Below are 12879 nucleotides of genomic sequence, written 5' to 3'. Positions count from 1 at the left end.
GTTGTTTTGCTGTGAAGGGATTTAAATGAGATCACAGAACCACAGAGTGGTTTTGGTTGGAAGGGACAGAAAATCCCATCTAATTCAACCCCCTGCCATGGGTTACCCCAAGCCACATCCAGCCTGGCCTTGGACACTTCCAGAGATCCAGGGACATCCACAGCTTCTCTGGGAATCTGTGCCAGGGCTTCCCCACCCTCCCAGGGAAGAATTTCTTCCATCCACTCTGAAATGTAAAGTAATAGCTGCCACCAGTGAGCTCGGTATCAAAGTGTCATGAAATCAATTTCCAATTACTTACAAAGACTCCTTTGAACCTGACATTTCATGAAAATGTAGCAAAGTGTTCCCAAAGTCTTGCTTAACATCCTTGGACAGCTCCAGGGCTGATGAGCCCAAAACTGTCTCGTTTAGCTGTCTCTTCACTTCTCATTATGTCTAAACCTCTCAGTGCAAATTAGAAAAGTTTGAATAGAAAAATTTGAGCAATGTCAAATAAAAAAAAAAAAAACCACCAAAAAACAGATTAACTAAATGAAAAGAAAAAGAAGATTTTTCATTTAATCATTTATTATGATCCCATGAGTTTCAGAGCAGGGTTTAAAAGGTCTGTAATTATTACAGTTCATGGGTCATGGAAGCAAAGTTGCAGCAGAGAAGAAACCATGGAGTAGAGATGAGCATTTCAGAAACCATCTGGTTACAGACACCTCACCTTGCAGAACATGAAGGACAAACACCCCCTGCTCCTACTGGTCCAGATTAGCTAAGTCACTCAGGAAATAAAGGCTTTGAGTCCCCAGGACTGCTGGGTGTGAACACAGCAAAGAGGGAAGCACTGGGCTGAGAAATGAGCTCTTTTTGTGCCTTACACTGGGCTTCAGAGGCTGGGAGAGGGCACCACAGGCAAAGCAGAGCTGGTCCATCAGCAGGAATTTTAGTGCAAATCCTTCCACCCCAAATTTCCACCCTGCTATGGATTAAATAACTCAAGGGTGAATATATTTATTTAATAAATATATCTAATAAATATATATTATTTATAATATATTATTTATAATATATAATATATAATATATTATAATATAATATATAATATTATAAGATTATATAATAATATATAATATACAATATACAATATATAATATATAATATATAATATATAATATATAATATATAATATATAATATATAATATATAATATATAATATATAATGTATAATGTATAATATATAATATGTAATATATAATATATAATATATAATATATAATATAATTTTATAATGTTATAATATTATTTTATAATTTTATTATCTTTTTATATTTATAATATATAATTATTTGTATACAATTGTATTTATAATATACAATTATTGTTATATCTATAATAAATATAAATAATAAATATAAATATATATTTATTACAAATAATAAACTCAAGGGTGAATGCCTTGAGCTCAGCCTGGCAGTGCTGGGGCACAGAGCAGCCATAGGGACATCACAAGAGGCTTCCTGAGGTCCTTGTCAGCTCCCAGGATGTTGTATCCATGATTAATGTGCCTGGCACAGCCTTTGGAAGGTGCAGTGGGAAGGGATGTGGGTGCTGTGGTCAGCCCAGCTGTGCCTCCAGGGCTCCCTGGCACTTCCCATGGCCAGCAAGGGCATCCCTGCTGTCCTGCTCCTGTCCTGCTCCTGTCCTGCTCCTGTCCTGCTCCTGCCCATGGCGTCTGAGTGCTGGCAGGGCCAGGACAGAGCTGCTTTGGTGCTGGTTTTAACCCTGGCCCAGCAGGAGTGAGGACCCAGCTCCTGCCCAGGCTGGATTCCCCAGCACAGCTCCCAGGGATTCAGGAGCTCTTCTCTGCTCTGCTGCAGGGATGGAAGGGAGGAGAGCACTCACAAAGCAGGGATCAGGTCACCAAAAAGGCCACTGTGAGGCTGTGTGCCTTGGAGAGGTAGAGCACTCTCCCCTTGCCCCAGAGAACCTCCAGTCTGGATATATCAGACTGTGTTCATTTATTTCAGCATTTCCTCCCTGACTGATCAAAGTCAAACACCTCCTGGGCTGGGTAAGGCAGCTTTCAATCATCACCACTTCATTTTTGCTGTTCAATAAGGCATTTTCAGCATTTTTGATGATTTCCTTGCTATCAACACCGAAAGGAAAAATGGATTTATTGAATGTGCTGACTGACACTTTGATCCATTTGGATACACGTATGGGACATGCAGAGACACATGGCAGGAAGCGTGGTGGAAACAAGCTATTAAAACATCCCAGATCACTCATTTCTCATTTGTAATCTATCACTCCAGACACATTTGGTTTGGAATTGCCAGGTACACACTCCATTATGCAATTGAAAGCCCTGAAGGTAAGGAAAGAAAGCCATCAACAACAAATGCTTTGGATAAAAACAGCCTTAAAAATAAATGTGATAGCATAAAGAGGGATGAGAGAAGCTTGGACAGTAATAAAGTGGAAGTGATCAGAAGGTTCATGATTAGTCAGGCTGTGGGAAATGGTCCAGTCAGCCCTGGGAACCTTGAGCTGCTTTTTCCCAGCCTGGGGGTCAGGGGTGCCTTTCCTGCCATGGAAGTGACACATCTTGTTCCCTCTGCTGCCACTGGAACAGCCCAGGAGCTGCTGCTGTGAACTCCCATCCAATCCCTGTCCCTTTTTTCCTTTTTTTGCCTTTTTTCTTTTCTTTTTTTTTGTTGTTTCTAATACAAGCTGGCTTTGGAGGGGGTGAATTCTGTGTGCTGTGGGGAGGAGGTGTTGCTGTGAAGCCGTGTACAGGAGGAATACAGGAATTGCCCCTGGGAACAGCAGATGGAAGCTCCTGTGCTCTTCATGAGGGGCACCCGAATTTCTCCTTTCTGCAAGGACTGGGGAGCTCCCTTAGGACTGAGCTGAATTCAGCCTTCCTCCCCCAGCCTCCTTCTGTTGTTTTAATTAAGCTGTAATTCATCTCTTTCTTTAAATTGTTCTCCTCATTTGCTTGGAGGTGTGTTCTTTAATTTGCTGCAGGAGAGCTGAGCTGCAGTTCCAGAGGGGAGGAAACACTTCCCAGACATCCTCAGCCCTTGTCCTTCCCTGGAGGTGAGGGGAGCTCTGCTGTCACCACCAGCTGGAACAAGGCTCATCCTCTACCACAGGGCTCTGCAACCCCCTCAGCACTAATTTTAGTTACTCCCTCCTCTCCTTTCCTTCATTCCTCTGGATAATCCTGCTTGAACAAACCCCATTGATTGGAAGAGAAGCTCCTCACAGAATTTGGGGTTTATCTATTTGAGAGATGTCTGTCTGAGCACTGGGAGCAGACACAGCCATTAATATTGTCTCAGGTGAAATAATACGACATGAACTATCCAACAATGAGAGCTGGAGAGAGCAGAGCAGCCAGGAAACCCTGGCCAAAGAACTGAAGTGCAGCTGCCAGAAGTTCAAATGAATTAGAAAAAAAAAATAAAAAAAAAAAAAATGTGTATTATTCAGTGGAACGAGCTACAGCCAAAAGAAACACAGATTTCACAGAGAAACACTGAACTTTTTGACAATAATAACCAGCTGCAATTTGCCATTCTTTCTTCCTTAAGCCATTCTGGGTCTCTTGGTTGTTGAGTTTTTGCTGAAAGTTGTACCCAGCATGCCTGAAAGAGCCCACCTAAGGGAGCTGGCACTAGGTCCTGGCTTTAAAGTGCCTTTTTCCCTCTTTGTGCTAATTTTTTGGGCTGTGCAAATTATTCTCCAGTGCTTCCTGCAGGCCTCAAAGAATTCCATTTTATAGGATTTCTAAAAGGATAACATCCCCTTATTATGGAGCTCCTTAAAATTGCCTGGATGTTCGTGTTAAAGGTCTCTTTTTGAGTCACAGTGTGCTGCTTCTGTGCAGAGAGGCTCCCAAAACCCTCTGTGGGGCTGAGCACCCCACACATCTCTCCCAGGCTGTTTCTGCTGGGCACTGCTCAACCATTTCTTCCTAAGAATTATGAAATTCAAGCTTCCCACCTCTAATTTCACCTTCAGATGGAGCCCAGTCGATGTTTTCACTGCCTGGTGTGGGAGCTGCCCAGGGCAGCTGGGGCTGAGCTCCTCTCCCAGGTGCATCTCGTTGCTGGGATTTATTGTGGTGGTCAGGTCAGTGATGGTTCATGGAGAAAAAGGATGGACATCACCTCGTGGGATGGTTCAGGTTGGAATGGATCCCTCTGGAGGCCACCTGGGCCAGCCTCAGCCAGGGAAGGGGAGATCCTGCACCCAAAAGGGCCAGGATTCCCCCAGATTGCTGTGCCAGGTACAGCAGGAGCTGTTCCCACATCCCCTCTGTGCTGATGGAAGTGCCTGTGGTGAGTGCAGGGCTGGGATTTGGGAGCAGCATTTAGGCTGCAATGGCTCAGGGATGTCAGGCTCTGAACAGAAAGGGGCTTTGCTCTACAGGTATTTATTTACCCAGCATTTTTCCCAGGTGGAATAATGTCCAGTGCAGCTTTTTCATCCCCTCAGCTGCCAGTGGGGACCAGGCTGTTATAAACAGAAGAAAATTGTTCTTGTAATCAGTTTTGGAGGGCTTTTGTTGCTAAGTTTTTATTGCATGATGGAGAGTCTGTGCTGCTTTAACATTACACACTGTCTCAGCTCCTAATCCCTTCACAATGAAGCAAATACATTTTGCTTTCTTGAGAGATAACAGAAATCCTGCTTAAAACACAGAGCAAAGCCAAACAACACCAAAATTCTTCTACAATGAAACTGCACCAGCAGCACTGAGGAGGCATTTCAAAAGCAGTGAAACCTCTCCACAAAACCTGGTGGTTGCCTCCAGCCAGCAACCACTGTCCGCAGGAATGGTTTTAAAGTATTTCCACGTTTTTCATGCTCTTTTCTTTGACCTTTAGTGCAAGGCCATCTGTGCTGAGCAGCTGATTCTCCTGGTCCCTTGAGTGGCTGCCACAGATAGGCTTCAGAGTGTATAATGAGGACTAAAACCTGCTGGAAGAATACATTTTTAAACCTTCCCCCTTCCAGATAAAGTTTGCTATAACTAATTTAGGCCCTGAAGGAACAAATCTATTAGCCCTTTGATAGCTAATTTGGTTCCTGGTAATTTATTGTGCTGGATGGGCTGGGAAAATGGATTCAAATGCCTTTTGGAGGGTAATAAAAAATCATCAGGGGGACTAAAACACTGTGGGAAAGGAAAATAGTTGAGAGATGAGGCTGAGAGAGCTGGAAGTGCCTCCCTGGCGTGGGTTGTGTGAGGAAACTGGCAGCTTGAAGGGGTATCTGAGGGCAGGTTTCTTAGGCTGGTTTGTCCTCTCAGTGTTTTGGCAGTTCCTGCTTTTCACTGTTAGATAAAAAGGTGTTTGATGAAGTGGGGGGCAGTGGTCAAACCTGAGGGTTTTTTCCCATCACCTCAGGGATTTATGTCACTTATTTGATTTCTATCTGCTGCTCCCATGGACCTTTATCTCTAGGTAAGGCCACAAGGTGCTGATTTGTGCAGATCCCCTGCTGGCTGCTGCTGTTCACCCTGGCACTGTGGAAATCCAGAAGGAGATCATTTATTGGCACCTGCTGCGTTTCTGGTGTGCCAGGCTAGGGAAAGGCTCTGCCAGCGAGCTCAGGGAGAAGCAAAAGTGCTCCTGTCTGCAGGACATCCTGCATTTCAAACTCAGCCAGCCCCTTCAGCAGGCACAGCACACCTCACCAAAACCCTCCTCTGAAATCTGTGTCTGCTCCTCCCCGATGGGTTTGTAGCACCACAGCTGCTGCCAGTCTGATCTGATCTGATCACTGCCATGTGTGAGCAATTTCCCTGCCAGCAAACACTGCAGCCTCCTGCCCTGCTTGGGCCTGGAGCAGGACAACATTTCCAGGAGTGTGGAAACCCTTCTCCTGTCTCCTTCTGTAGCCTTGGCACAGGTTTCTGTGTCAGTTTTCAGGCAGGCTTCTTTTTCTCTCTGTCCCTCCCTAAGGTGGAGCCGGACCATAATTAGGGAATAATAATAATAATAAATAATAGGGAATAACTTGTCTGAAACACACAGAAACAAACCCAATGTTTTAAAGGAGTGTTTGCACACTCAGTCAGTGACTCCAGCAGCATTACAGATTTCAGGGGGATGATCCCTGTGAGGTTTGAGAGGCTTTCTGCCACCTCAGAGTGCCCTGATCCCTCAAGGGGCCATCCCTTCCCAGTGGTGATTCTCCCTGCTGGAGAGCAGTGCTGCCCACAGGAGCCAGTCCAGGGGATGGAAACAGCTCTGGAAAACCCAGGTCCTTGCAGAGGCACAGCTGTCAGGGCTGACAGGTTGGGAGAGATTCATGCTCACTTATGAGCCATGAAATAAAGCTCATCTCCCCTGCAATTTACTGCTATGCGGTGCCATTGATTTTTATGGGAGCTGCCTGGTGTTTCATAGCAGAGTGTAATTCTGCTCCTTTTCTCTTGGACATTTCCAATTTGCCCATCGCTCACTTAATGGCTCAGTCAAGAGCCCACCGAGTTTTTTATAGTATTTAAATGGAGACATTAGCATGGCACGGGTGCTTTAATACACCTGTGTATGAATCTTTAATGCATTCTTATTGATCAAGCCCTTATATGATAACACAGGACTGCCCTCCCTGTTTACACAGGCAGAAAACTCGGGCACAGAAGGGGAAATTATTGCAAATGTCACGTGCAGGATTGAGCAACAGAGGACTCAAACCTGCCCACTCTGAACTGTAGAATCACAGAATGGTTTGGGTTGGAAGGGACCTTAAAGACCATCCAATTCCAACACCTCCCACTGTCCCAGGCTGCCCCCAGCCCCAGTGTCCAGCCTGGCCTTGGGCACTGCCAGGGATCCAGGGGCAACCACAGCTGCTCTGGGCACCTGTGCCAGGGCCTGCCCACCCTCACAGGGAAGAATTTCCTCCCAAAATCCCCTCCAACCCTACTCTCTGCCAGTTTAAACCATTCCCCTTGTCCTGTCACTCCAGTCTCTCCTAAATAGTCCCTGTAGCTCCCATCAGCTACTGGAAGGTCACACTTGGGTCGCCCCAAGCTCTTTTTCAGTCTGAACAGCCCCAGTTATCCCAGCCTTTCCTCACAGCAGCCGTGCTCCATCCCTCTGACCTGACTCCTGCATCCTTTGGGAAGGTTTTTGCTCCTGTTGGTGTTGTTTTTGTGCCCAGGAGCAGCCTCCTGTCTCTGCCTCTCCGTTTCTGGTTTTGCACAGCTCTCTTTGGGCTGGTGAGGTTCAACCCTGCTTTGCCCCGAGCCTTGATTTACAATTAAATGGGAATTGTTGCAAAGGAGCTAAAACAGATCGTAGGGTTTTAAAAGCCCTAAAGGAAATAATTAATTTACGAGGGTAAATTGTTGGTAAGATGATGTGAGCGTGTGGAAACAGCTCTTGGGGTCATTAAAAAACCAGAACAGATTTATTGACTGATCAGATGTCGATGAGCTTCCCTTACAAGCGTGGACATTGTATCCTGTGAGGGAGCTGGAATGGGCAGGGAGGGGATCTGCCATCACTAATGCAATATTAAACAGAATTCCTCTCTACTTAATCCTCTTATTAGGTATTGCATTACGGGGCTGTCAGCGCTGCTGCCTGGCGGGGAAGGCAGCGAGCTGTGGCTCTCTGTACACCAAGGGATGGTCCAGCAGCCCTGCAGGAGGTGGCAGATACCCAAATGGGCATTTGGAGATGCCCAGATGGGCCCAGGTCCCGTGAGGAGCGGGGAAAAGTCACTCAGGGGTTTCCATTTGCTGGCAGTGCTGGGATGGGGCTCCTGCCCTGCAGAGGATGGGCTGTGCTGGTTATTGAGCATGAGACTGCTCACACAAAATGAGAACAGCTCTTCCTCTCCACAAGGAGCCAAACAAACCCAGCTCCTCCTGTGAGGCCCAAAACCTTGATTCCTTCTTTTACCCAAGTTTTCCTTGCCTGCAAAATCGACATTATCTCACCACTTCCTTCCTGACTGATTAAAGTCAAACACCTCCTGGTCTGGGTAACGCAGCTTTCAGTCATCACTAATTAATTTCCGCTGTTCAATTAAGCATTTTCAGCGTTTTTGATGATTTGGGATGGAATCTGTGGGCTTTGGAGGTGGGGAGGAGGCTCCAAGCCTCCCTGCCCAGAGCAGAGGGGTCAGCGTGTGGCTGAGGGCTCAGCCAGCACCAACAGCCAGGGCACCTCTGGAATCTGACCTGGTGCCAGCTCCTTTGGGTCTGAGCACAATTATCCCAAGAAAACACCACCAGAAGGGAAAAAAATATGCAGCTTTATGGAGGCAAGGAAAGAGAACTGGAAGCTGGCTCAATTCTTTTGCCCAAGTTGGATGCTGCTTCCCACAGGAGGCACCTTTAGCAAAGTCCAGGCTGCTGGGAGCAGGAGGAGGTGATGTGGGGTAAGCAAATCACAGGCCAGGTTATTCCCCAACAGAACTGGTAATTGTAGGATTGCCCTGTAAGGGGGAAAAAAAAATACTGATTTTTATTTAATTTTTTTCTCCTCTTCTGCTTAAAATACCAACAACCCAAGCTAGAGCTTAATCTGTGATGCTGTACCTGGAATGAAAAACACCACATCTGTTGCACACCAAGGAGATTTAAGGCACCTTTCTGAAAAGCCAGGGCTCTTTGAAATATTCATGAATCTTTAGCAGTTTCCTGAGATACAGAGGAATGTCAAATAATCTTTTTCCACACCGTAACGTTTGCAGCTTGAGCTGTGAAACCTTTGCTAGATGGAAATGCCCCCTCCCTCCTCTGCTCAGGACACTGATTGTCATTCCTGTGATGCAGAGGGTCCCCCCAGAACAGGGGGCAGCTCAGGTTAATTTAATGGGGATATTACCTGCAAAGGCTTCAGTCCTAGAGGCTGAATAAAGCAGTTTTTAGTGAGAAGGGGAAGGCCTGAGGTGTCAGTGCTGTTTGTGGGGATCCTCGTGGAGCGCTTGGAAAGGCAGAACGGCTGCTGAAGGCAGGAAAGCTGAACAGGAGGAATAAAACAGGGTGAGAAAGGCTAGAACTGGGCTTTGTGTTACTTCCAGGCAGTGCCAGAGCAGAAGTTTCTTTGAGGCAATCTGACAGGAAGCTTTGGGTGGGGAATGCAGCAGGCTCAGAGGTAAATTGCAAATTTAATGATGTTTGCTGTGAGGACAAGCCCTGAGGGGGATGTCTGACAGTGTGGAACCACCATGCAGAATAACCTGGAGAGCTGCTAATTACAGCTCAGCCCAAACCCATGTGGAAAGTGCAGCTAAAGAGAGGCTAAAAGTCTTGTGTGTTCTTTCCTTATCCTTGCACTGAGTGCCCTTTGTTACAGAGCCCCCAAACAATCCCCAGGAACTCGGGGGTTTGGGATTTGAGGATCTCCTGGCTGGGTTCCTGAAGCTCTCTACAAAAACACCAGTGAGAAGCTCCATTCTGAACTACTCCTCAGTTTTGAAAATGCAGAAGAATTTTCCAATATTCTGATTTTAATTTTTCTGCAGAATAAATCTCAGTGTCTCTTCAGGAACGACACGGATTGAGGCTTTGCAGATCTGTCACTGTGAATTATAACACTTCCACAAAAACTTTCTTCAAATCACAGCATTATTTTCAACGAATTTATTTTAAAACTCATCAAAATATTGATTTTGAGGTTGGAAGCATCTCAACTTTTTTCATTATTGCACCACATCCCTTCATTTTACAACCAAATCGATCCATTAACTTGGCCATCTGGCATGGCATAAAACAGGGAGGGGAACTTTTCCAATTTGCTTTTGTTTCCTGGAGCATTTGGCAGCCCAAGGAGTGCAGTTGGCTCCTGTGTGCCACAGAACACTCGTGTTCCTCAGGAAAAGAGGTCAGTGGGGTACAAATATTCATAAAGGTCTGTCTTGGGTTGCAGGAGAGTCTGGAAACTCAGAACTGGGCTCATCTACAAGAACCTTTTGCCCAAGGCTCAGGTAAATGCAATTCTGCACAAATTATTTCATGTAATAGGTATTTCTGTATATTCAGGGATGTAGAATTCCAGGATGGTTTGGGTTGGAAGAGACCTTAAACTCATCCAGTTCCACCCCTGCCAGGGGCAGGACACCTTCCAGTGCTCCAAAGTGCTCAAGGTCTTATCCAGCCTGGCCTTGGGCACTTGCAGGGATCCTGGGGAGTCCCTGGGACTGTTCCTAACTACCCTCACAGTGAAGAATTGCTTTTAATAACCCAATTTTCCTTCTTCCAATCTGTACCACTTATAGATATTTATCTGAGTGTGTACATATGTACATTGAACCATCTCAGCTTAATGCATGGGAGCTGTCACATTCCTCACCTGCCACAGCAAATGACTGGAAAACTCTAGAAATGGAATTGAAATGACCAGGGAAAAGTCTGGAAAAATTATTTCTTTCCTGGAAGGCAGGGATTCCCCTGGAATGTCTCGTGGGTTCTGCAGCCAGGAGTGTCCTGCAAGGGCTGCCCTGGGCTCCCCATGGCTGCAGCTTTCCAGGGGTGCTTTTCCCTGCTGGGAAAGATTGAGCTTGGCTTTTCCACAGCTCGGGAAGACCCTGCAGGTCCTGCCCTTCTCTCTGACACCAGGGGGAAAATGGATCCCACACAGTCTGGGAATGAGTTCTATAATCTCATTTTCACACAGCTGACAGCTTTGTTCTGCTGAGCACCCAGCAGTAGCGTTTGTTCATTAATTAAGGCTGCTGCCTTTTCCAAAGTGCCAGCTATGACTATTTTTTGTTCTCTGGCTATAAGACCATGGATAAAACTCCCTGAGAGATTTAACCTTTCATTAAAGCTCACCTTTTTATCTACTTCAACTCATAGTTACCCTCACAACTGCACCAAAGGCAGCTCTGTGATCCTGTGGCTGCTTTTCCAGTCTCCGGGATGGGCATTCCCTGCCAGGGCTGCTCCTGCAGCTCCCAGGGCACAGGAGCGTGTTCCAGACATTTTTGGGGTGCTGTGATCACGTACGTGGCTGACAAATGGAGCATTTCTGATGGAAAAGTTGTCCTGATAGTTTTGCCACATCTGCAGCCTCAGTGGAGCGGTAATTTGTGCAGTGGAAATGCAGATGTGGAGCTGAGGAAACAGCTGGCAGCAGAGGGGAGGAGAGGAAAGGCTGGGAGCTGGTACACGCAAGAGCTGGGGACTAAAACAGGGAGAGATCACCCAAGGTCAAAACTCTGCTGCAAAAGAGTTTTTGGAAGTGGCAGAACCATTTGCTGTGTGGATGAAAACATGCAGAAGATCCAGTTTTATATTGGTGATCAGGATCAGAAAATTAAGCAGGACTCTGGGGCTTAACTTGGGCTCAAACTGGAGGTTTCCTCTCAAAATCCCTGTCCAAATCCCTGCAGCTCTCAGACAGGGTTTAGCACTTCCTTAAAATGGTTTGAGAACAACACATGCATCAAAGTCCAGTGATTGTGTTTCAGGGAACAATAAGGTTGTGATGCCAGAATACCTGTGCATTTTCTGAGGTGTGTTTCAGCACATAGGAACAAGTAAAGCTGTTGTTCCCTGACCATAACAGAGCTGATGGATACCTAGAATATGCTGGAAAGGAAAAAAACCTCAAACTTTACCAGCAGATACAGCAAATTTGTTTTTTTTTTTTATTTTCTTCAGATGCAATGATGATGATGAACAGTTCTGCATTTGAAGCAGCAAGAAGGGAACTCCGTTTTTGGGCTGCTGCTGTGTCAGGTGTCCCAAAGGCAGCTTTTTCTCCTGCTCTGGCTGCACAGCTTTGGTCTCAGGTGCTGTGTGTGCACCTACCCTGCTGCAGCAGAGCCGGCGGCTCCGGAGCTCTGCACGCACGGATCCGACGTGCTCGGACTGGCAAAGCCGAGGGAAGGCCGAGTTCAGCAGCCCTGCAGCTCCTTCCCTTGGAAACCTGAGCAGGGAGGGACGGCAGCCCCGGCTCTGTGCCTGGCTGAGAAATGGATTTACGGGCTGTGCTCCCACCACAGCCCTGCCTGCCACACGAGGTGAGCGCCGCAGCATCCCCGACCCACGAGATGAATACCACTGGGTTGGGTTTTTGGTTTTTGTGTTGTTTTTCCATGTGTTTGTGGCTAGAGCAGCTCTTATCGTGCTCTTGCCTGATCTCTCGACTTGTGGTGGGCAGGATCTTCTCGTGAGGTGATGCCCAAGCTGGGGCTGAACCAGAAAGGCTTTTCAAAGATGCCTCATGACCAAAAATCCATCGCAGCCTTTAAATTAATTGCTGGAATGACTGATTAACTCAGTGACCAAACTCACTGTTTCTGGTCAGAATTCAGTTGTGGGGTTTTGTGTTTCAGTGGGCTCCTGCCCCACTGGGTGTTTCCCTGTGTGTGTTCTCAGCCAAACACCAGCTCTGCTCTCCCGAGCTGTCTGTAGCACGGATTCTCCTGCCCTCAGTGGAGTTTTCCCAGTGCTCTGCCCTGCTTCCTGAACTGTCTCCAGTATTTTGGTGAGTCCCTGCCAGCTCTGGTCACAGGCTGCTCTGTGACTGCCAAATCCCAAAGGGATGGAACTTTTCCCTTGGAATTCTGACTCCCCCTCTCGTTAGTCCTAACCCCGAGCATCGGGCTGGGATCGCTCTGGGAGCTGGGAACGGAGCACTCCCTGTGCTGTTATTAAATTCTTGGTTTAGCCAAGCATTTGGCATTAATTCAGGCATTCCCTGAATTCCAGGGATCCCTTGGCAATGAGGAACAGCTCAGCTACCCCGTGGTGCCCCTGGCACTCTGACTCTTGTCAGGCACAGAGGTGGGAATATCATTAACAAGAATATTCCACTGCCCTGAAAATGCTGCCAGGGCTCCATCCCTGCCCCTGCCTGCCCCTGACTCCTGGATTAAAATGAAATCCAAACACAGCA

General features: G+C 46.7%; 1 long non-coding RNA gene across 1 annotated transcript; it reads left to right on the top strand.

Annotated features, from left to right (window-relative positions):
* Positions 1–4151: 4151 nt before the first annotated feature.
* LOC147651365 (uncharacterized) lies at positions 4152–12468 on the top strand. Its single transcript, XR_015274581.1, has 4 exons — positions 4152–4347; positions 9904–9961; positions 11640–12001; positions 12360–12468. It is a non-coding gene; the product is annotated as an uncharacterized LOC147651365 (long non-coding RNA).
* Positions 12469–12879: the final 411 nt, after the last annotated feature.

This window comes from Cyanistes caeruleus, chromosome 10 (genome assembly GCF_971803275.1).
Source record: "Cyanistes caeruleus chromosome 10, bCyaCae1.hap1.1, whole genome shotgun sequence".
Classification (NCBI taxonomy): domain Eukaryota; kingdom Metazoa; phylum Chordata; class Aves; order Passeriformes; family Paridae; genus Cyanistes; species Cyanistes caeruleus.
This window is presented reverse-complemented; position numbering and strand designations above follow the sequence as displayed.